This window comes from Gracilinanus agilis, chromosome 1 (assembly GCF_016433145.1).
Source record: "Gracilinanus agilis isolate LMUSP501 chromosome 1, AgileGrace, whole genome shotgun sequence".
Classification (NCBI taxonomy): Eukaryota; Metazoa; Chordata; class Mammalia; order Didelphimorphia; family Didelphidae; genus Gracilinanus; species Gracilinanus agilis.
Genome location: NC_058130.1, coordinates 373128992 through 373136817, shown reverse-complemented (window position 1 = coordinate 373136817; position 7826 = coordinate 373128992). Strand labels below are relative to the sequence as shown.

Below are 7826 nucleotides of genomic sequence, written 5' to 3'. Positions count from 1 at the left end.
AGGTATCTTCATTTTCCCAGTTACCAAGACTCATAACCTAAGTGCCATCCTGAACTCCTAATTCTTTTCTATGTCTTATATCTAATCTAATTGCCAAGGCCTATGAGTTTTACTTTCATTATATTTCCCAAACATTCCTCCTTTCTTCCTTTAACATTGCTACCATCCTACCAATTATCACCTCATCCATGGACTTCCAGTCTGGCTGTTGATCTTCCATTTGTGTGAGTCTAGACAAACCATCTTGCCTTTACCTGCTTCTATTTACTCATCTAAAAAATGGAAATAATAGCACTTACCTCCCAGGGTAGTTGTGAGGATCAAATGAGATAATTTTTTTTTCAGGGAATAGTATGAGCTTTGTCCCCCATTACCAGAAATTATGTAATTGATTTTCCCACATTTGGGGAAAATGCAGGGGGCACCCCATCTGGAATGCATCTGATAAGCTTTTCCCTGGAGAAACTACTTTTGTTATTATGGAATTACCCTTGCCAGGTAAGTATGATGAGATTATATTTGTAAAGTGCTTTGCACACCTTAAAGCATCATATAAATGATAGCTGTTATTATTGTTGTATTATATTATACTGTTAATTTATATGTATAACATAATAGTATATAAGATGATAATATAATATATATTTATTCATTTATTTATTTGCCTGTTTGGTGATTTGATTAATTAATTAATTTAGAATATTTTTCCATGGTTACAAGATTCATATTCTTTCCCTCCCCTTTCTCCACCCTCCCGTTGCTGACACACAATTCCACTGGATTTTACATGTGTCATTGATCAAGATGTATTTTCATATTATTAATATTTGTACTAGGGTGATCATTTAGAGACTATATCTCCAATCATATCCCCATCAACCCATGTGATCAAGTGGTTTTTTTTTTCTGTGCCCACAAACAACTTCTTGATATGTTCTCTCAGGATAATTAAATTTTTATTAAGAGTCCACATCTGATAATAAATATGTGTTATATGGTTTATCATGATAGCTCACTAATGAAAATGACATGCAGTATTTAAATGGAAAATGTTATTGTGGTCTAGACTTAAAATCATAGATATTGAACTGTAAGGAAATCTTAGAGGACCTCCAATAAAATGAGGTACCTGAGAATTTGAGTGACTTGCCCAAGCACACATGGCAACATACCCAGGATTTGATCTAAGGTCCAATGAGATCATCCTTTTGTCACTGTACCGCTTACTCTGATGTCCTCTGGTTCCTATGAGAAATTTTTAAAAAATCTATGGCATCACTATGACACATGCTTTTTTATAATTTAACATCTTCCTGCTATTCTTGTTAGTTCAGGAGCCACTCACTCCTGATTTTAAGAGGGAGATTTTAGTTATTTTTATAGATATATATTTAAAGTGTGGCCGCCAGGAATCAATAATTCAGATTGATTCCATAATTAAATAGACCCAAGTCAGGATCGGATTCAAGGTAGTTTATTTATAATTAGAAGGTAAAAGGCAGGGAAATAGAGAGAAGGAGAGGCTAGTCCAGGCCTGCAGAGGCCTGGACGGAGAGAGAGGGTTAAAGGGCTAATTAAACTAAATTATATGCCACAAGACTTTAGCAATCAGAGAGGCAAGAGCCTACTTAAGGTAGAGATTGGAAAAATGCCAAGGTAGGCCAAGGAAGTCAGCCTAACTTACCCACGTGACAATTCAGAGTGGAAGCAGCCTGAGGTCTCAGCTGATATGCTTCAGCACCAACTTCAAAGCGGGAACTGCTCCGACAGGAAGTAACCAACATACTTGAAGAGATAGTGCCTCTCGTCACTTCCTGTGGGTCCACCTCTAATTCAAATGGACAAATGACAGCCTCTACACTGATTTGGACTGCCCAAAGGGCAGTCCCTTGTTCTTGATTTGTTACTTATTGTCACCTGTGGGTAACCCATCTCCCCTCCCCACTAAGGGAGGTGGGGATGATATCATCTCTGGTAGTAGAGTTTTGACTATGAATGGACTAGAGCTAATTCCATTTACACATGATACCTCTCACAAATGTGCACTTCTCTGGTGGCTTAGTAAGTGAGTGACTCATCATTGAACAAATACATGATATCAAACAAAAAGGAAATTATCTAGATCTCTCAATATGACATTCTATTCGGCTTACTTCTTGACACATAAATGTGTATTGAACTTATTATAAAAGGTTTCATGAGGAAAAATTCATTGTGACAACTTGACATCAAGTTGAAAGAGGTAGATATACTAAAAAATAAATATTATTTTATTGATTTCTATTTGTCCTATATTTAAGCCTGGAAAACAGTGTTTTATAGTGGAAAAAACCTTCTACTTGAATAAAAATAAAGTTAGACAAACTTTTTTTTAAATAGAGGTCATACTACCTAATTTATAAAAAATAAAATGTCAAAGCATCCTTAATTTCTCTTCTTGGGTACAGATTTAGTTCTGCCATTAACTGATTTCTAACTTCTGGAAAGTTAATACACCTCCACAGCTTTCAGTTGCCTCAATGTTAAAGAAGCAGGATTGATTAAGATGATTTCACCCCCACCAGAAGATGATTTTTAAAATCCCTTCCAAATCTAAGATGCTTTTATTTTCAACTTAATTGCTTCCCTCTAGTTTATCAATATAGACTGTTCTTTGATACAAATTCTCTATTGACTAGGAAATTTAAATTTCAGAAAATTGTCAGGCTTACACTTAAAATGTGCTATGGGAGTAATCTTGTTGAGAAGGCTTTTTTCTTCTGGCTTCCCTGTTGATAAAATAAAAAAAATGATATAATTTGGAATACAGTGTGCTAGTTAAATCTGTGGATCATTAGAAAATGTATTGCCGTATCAAAAATGAAAGGGGCAATCTCACCTCCAATGAAGAGGAAATTAAGGCAATTATTAAGAACTACTTTGCTCAATTATATGGCAATAAGTATGACAATCTAGGTGAAATGGGTGAATATTTACAAAATATATAAATTGTCCAGATTAACAAAAGAGGAAATAAAATTATTTTTTTCCAATTTAAATATTTTATTTTTTTAGAAAAATTTTCCATGGTTACATGATTCATGTTTTTACTTTCCCTTTCACCTCGCCTTCACTACCACTCCCATAGCCAACACACAAGGAAATAGAATTCTTAAACAATCCCATCTCATAAAAAGAAATTGAACAAGCCATCAAGGAACTTCCTAAGAAAAAATCCCCAGGACCAGATGGATTCACAAGTGAATTCTATCAAACATTTAAAAAATGACTAATCCTAATACTATACAAATTATTTGACAAAATAAGCAAAGAAGGAGTTTTACCAAATTCCTTTTATGACACAAATATGGCATTGATCCAAAGCCAGGCAGACCAATAACCGAGAAAGAAAATTACAGACTAATCTCCTTAATGAATATAGATGCAAAAATCTTAAGTAGAATATTAGCAAAAAGACTCCAGTAAGTGATCAAGAGGATTATTCACTATGATCAGGCAGGATTTATACCAGGAATGCAAGGTTGGTTTAATATTAGGAAAGCCATCCACATATTTGACCATATCAATAATCAAAGCAACAAAAAATCACATGATTATCTCAATAAATGCAGAAAAAACCTTTGACAAAATACAACACCCATTCCTATTGAAAACACTGGAAAGTATAGGAATAGAAGGACCATTTTTCAAAATAATAAACAGTATATAGTTTAAACCCTAAGCAAGTATCATATGCAATGAGGATAAATTAGAAGCCTTCCCAGTAAGATCAGGAGTGAAGCAGAGATGCCCATTATCACCTCTTTAATTCAATATTGTACTAGAAATGCTAGCAGTAGCATTTAGAGAAGAAAAAGAAATTGAAGGGATTTAAGTAGGCAGTGAGGAGACTAAACTATCACTCTTTCAGATGATATGGTGGTATACTTAGAGAACCCCAGAAAATCAACTAAAAGGCTAGTGAAAATAACTAACAACTTTAGTAAATTGCAGGGTACAAAATAAACCCACATAAATCATCAGCATTTAGATATATTTCCAACAAAACTCAGCAGCAGGAGTTAGAAAGAGAAACTCCATTTAAAATCATAGACAATATAAAATATTTAGGAATTTATTAGCCAAGACAAATATAGGAATTATATGAACACACCTATGAAACACTTTCTACACAAATGAAACTAGATGTAAACAATTGGAAAAACATTAACTGCTACTGGGTAGGATGAGCTAATATAATAAAAATGACCATCCTATCCAAATTAATCTACTTATTCAGTGCTATGCCTATCAAACTACCAAAAAACTTTTTTATAGAATTAGAAAAAATATAACAAAGTTCATCTGGAAGAACAAAAGATCAAGAATATCAAGGGAAATAATGAAAAAAATGTGAAGGAAGTTGGCCTACCAGTACCAGATCTTCAACTGTGCTATAAAACAGTGTTCATCAAAACAATATGATACTGGCTAAGAGACAGAAGGGTGGATCAATGGAATAGACTAGGGGTAAATGAACTCAGTAAATGAGTGTTTGATAAACCCAAAGACCCTAGATTTTTTGGGACAAGGACTCACTATTTGACAAAAACTGCTGGGAAAATTGGAAAACAATATGGGAAAAATTAGGTTTAAATCAACAGCTTACACCCTATACCAAAATAAATTCAAAATGCATAAATGACTTAAATATAAAGAGTAAAATCATAAGTAAATTAGGTGAACATAGATTAGTATACCTGCCAGCTCTGTGGTGTATTTGGGTGAGTACTGATGGTAAATGGGGGGATATCTAGACTCACCACTTGTTAGCTTCCAATGGGCCAGATCAGCTAATCACTCACTCCCACCCCAGGGAAGACCTATGGAGGAATAAACTCAATGAGCCTCCCAAACTGGCAAAGCTATAGTGGGGATACAGAAGGAAGGTGTTGGGCATAAGTTGTGACCCTAATGGGTTAGATCCCACCCTCAGAGCCAGCACTATGGAGACAAGCCTCCCCACACCCCTAAGACAAGTTGCTTTGCCCTTCAAGATGGAGTTTGGTATTCGTCTTCCCCTCAGCCACAAGATCAGTCTTCCTCCCCACAAAGTCACAGCCCCAAACTACCACTAATAAACTAATAAAGATTTATTATAAGGATGAGGGAATTCAGGATAACAGGGTAAGGGATGTTTGAGGATTTATAAGGAAGGAGGATACAGGGATAACTTCTCTATCAACTATGAACCCCACAACAAGAGAGCAGTTCTGGTTTCTTCTGTAGCTTTGACTCAGAAGTTCACTCTCCCTCCCCTCACCATATCCTAACCTTAACACTATCTAACAAACAGGGGAATAACTGCAAGGAAGGGGTATTAGAGGGATCAAGGAAGGGTCCCTCAAGGGCCTGCTCCCTCCGGAGTCGGGGCACTAAGGCTAATTATGGAGCACAACTCTTTCTTTCACAACTTTTCTTCTTCGTTGGCAATGAAGTCAGTAGAAAGCTTTTGCTGCTGAAATATCCAGATTGCCCCTGAATTTTGGGTTCAGAAGAGCTAAATTCCTGTCCAGAACCTCCCAGCCACCCTCAACCATCCACCCCAAGCCCACCAGAGACTTGAATTCCCCCTCAGGAGTCTTTGGAAGTTTTCCATTGGCAGTTTAGAATCTTCAGAATTTTCATCAAACTCTCTCCTTCACTGGCCCCTCCCAAATGAAAGTCTCTCAGAGTTCCATGGGGTCGGCTTCCAGTCCCTTCCAAGATGAGTGCTTAGTGATCCTTGATTTACCCCAATTCCACACTTAGAGTGGGAAAAGAAAGGAATTTAAGATCAAGAAAGAGACAGAAAACATTGCAAAATGTAAAATAAATGACTTTGATTATATCAAATTTAAAAGGGTTTGTACAAACAAAACCAATGTAACCAAAATTAGAAGGAAAGCAACAAACTGGACAAATATTTTTATAATAAAACTCTTTGACAAAGCTTTAATTTCTCAAATATACAAGGAACTAAGTCAAATCCCCCCCCCAAAAAAAAAATCAAGCCAGGGATGTGATTAAGGTTTTGATGTTAAAGAATAACTCTACATCAAATATGAATAACATGGAAATAAGTTTTGAAACATGATACATGTATAACCCAGTGGAACTGCCTGTCAGCTTTAGAAGGGGGGATGAGAAGTTTGGGGGGGGGGAAGCGGGTATCATGAATCATATAAACATGGGAAAATATTCTAAATAAAAATAAAAAAAGAAAGAAAATGTATTGCCTTTGTTGTCCATTTTTCCAACTCTTCTCAGACATACACACAGGCATGCTTCTTCCCTTACTTCTCCTCTCCTCACTCTTTTTAGTTTATATTTCTATATATGTTTTTGTTTTTATTTTCTATACCAAATATTAATTCTTTAATCTATTTTCTCCCTTTAATTCAGATGAATCCATTAAGAATTATGGTCTATTATAATTCCAGGCATGGTGTTAGATTCTGCAGATATTTTTAAAAAATTTACAAACACTTCCTCTTCACAAGAAATATATATGTATATATATATTCTACTGAGAAGATAAGAGATTCACAGATAAGCATATTAAAATATGTGTAAAATACATTTTAAATAATATTATTGCTGGAGAAAGGGTGAAAGATATTAATGACTAAGGAAACTGAGAGAGGCCTCATAGAAAGATGCATGAAATGAGCCTTAGAGATAGCAAGTGGATACCATAAGCATACCAGGTTGTTACCCTAGAACTAGGAAGGGTTTTCCCTTAGGTGAGATCAAGGACTCTCATTCAAGATCTGTTAATTTGCTACCAATGAGAGAACTCCTCCATTCTGCATTATCTAGTATTTATTATTCTTCTATTTCTTCCTTCTCAGATTTCTCTTTTTTTTAACATTTAGGATAAATGGGTTTTTTTGTTGCTATTTACTATGTGTGTTCATTTTGGAACTGGTATTTTGTGGGAAAGGAATCAAGCCTTGAAGGCAGAGCTTAGGAAGTCCCCCTTCTCCTCCAGTAATGACAAAGCAACCAGAAGTTAAACTGAACCCATTCATATCCACTAGGCTATATTTAAGGTTGCAGAGAGATGTAATTCTAGGCTGGTATTCCCCTCTTTTTGAGGAGATCAGAAAAGCCTCTCACCCCAACTTCATGCTTCCCCTTCTGGCAGGAATTGAACTATCCTTTGGAGAAGGATAGGGGAGAAAAGACTAGATCTGTCTCTCCTGAGTCCTTTTGAACCACACAATAATAACCCTTCCTACAGATAGTTCTCTCTAAAATGGGAATCTTTGCTACATGTATAGAAAAAATGCAATCAGAACAACTAGCCTATAAGGTTTGTGAGATAGCCTGGAGACATTATTAATGAGTCAATTTTTCTGATTAATTAATAGGGTTATTAATGCTAATTATCTCTAGAAGACAAGGATAGATTCCATTAAGTGGATTGAAATGATGGAAGTAGACTGTAGCCTTCTATTTCTATTATCTACATGACTTCCTAGGATCTTAGGTTAAGAGCTAGATGGGGTTTTCTAGATCATGCTGGTCCATCTCCTCAATTAATAGATGAGAATACTAAAGCCAAGAAAGGCTAATCAGCCTACCCAAATAGACATTTTCAGAGAGAAGACAAAACCATCTCTGTTTGCTGTCAACATGATAGACCAGCTAGAAAACCCAAGGAAATAAGCCAAGAAACTAATCAAGGTTCAAGAAAATAACAATATACATAATAAAATTACAAAAAGCAAAAGTATTTCTATATAGTATTAATAAAATTCTGGAGGATCTAATTGAATGAGAAATCAAATTCAAAATAGCTA

General features: G+C 35.4%; 1 non-coding gene across 1 annotated transcript; it reads right to left on the bottom strand.

The window, feature by feature from the left end:
• Window positions 1–342: 342 nt before the first annotated feature.
• Window positions 343–506, bottom strand: LOC123232798. The gene has a single exon (XR_006505302.1). It is a non-coding gene; the product is annotated as a U1 spliceosomal RNA (small nuclear RNA).
• Window positions 507–7826: the final 7320 nt, after the last annotated feature.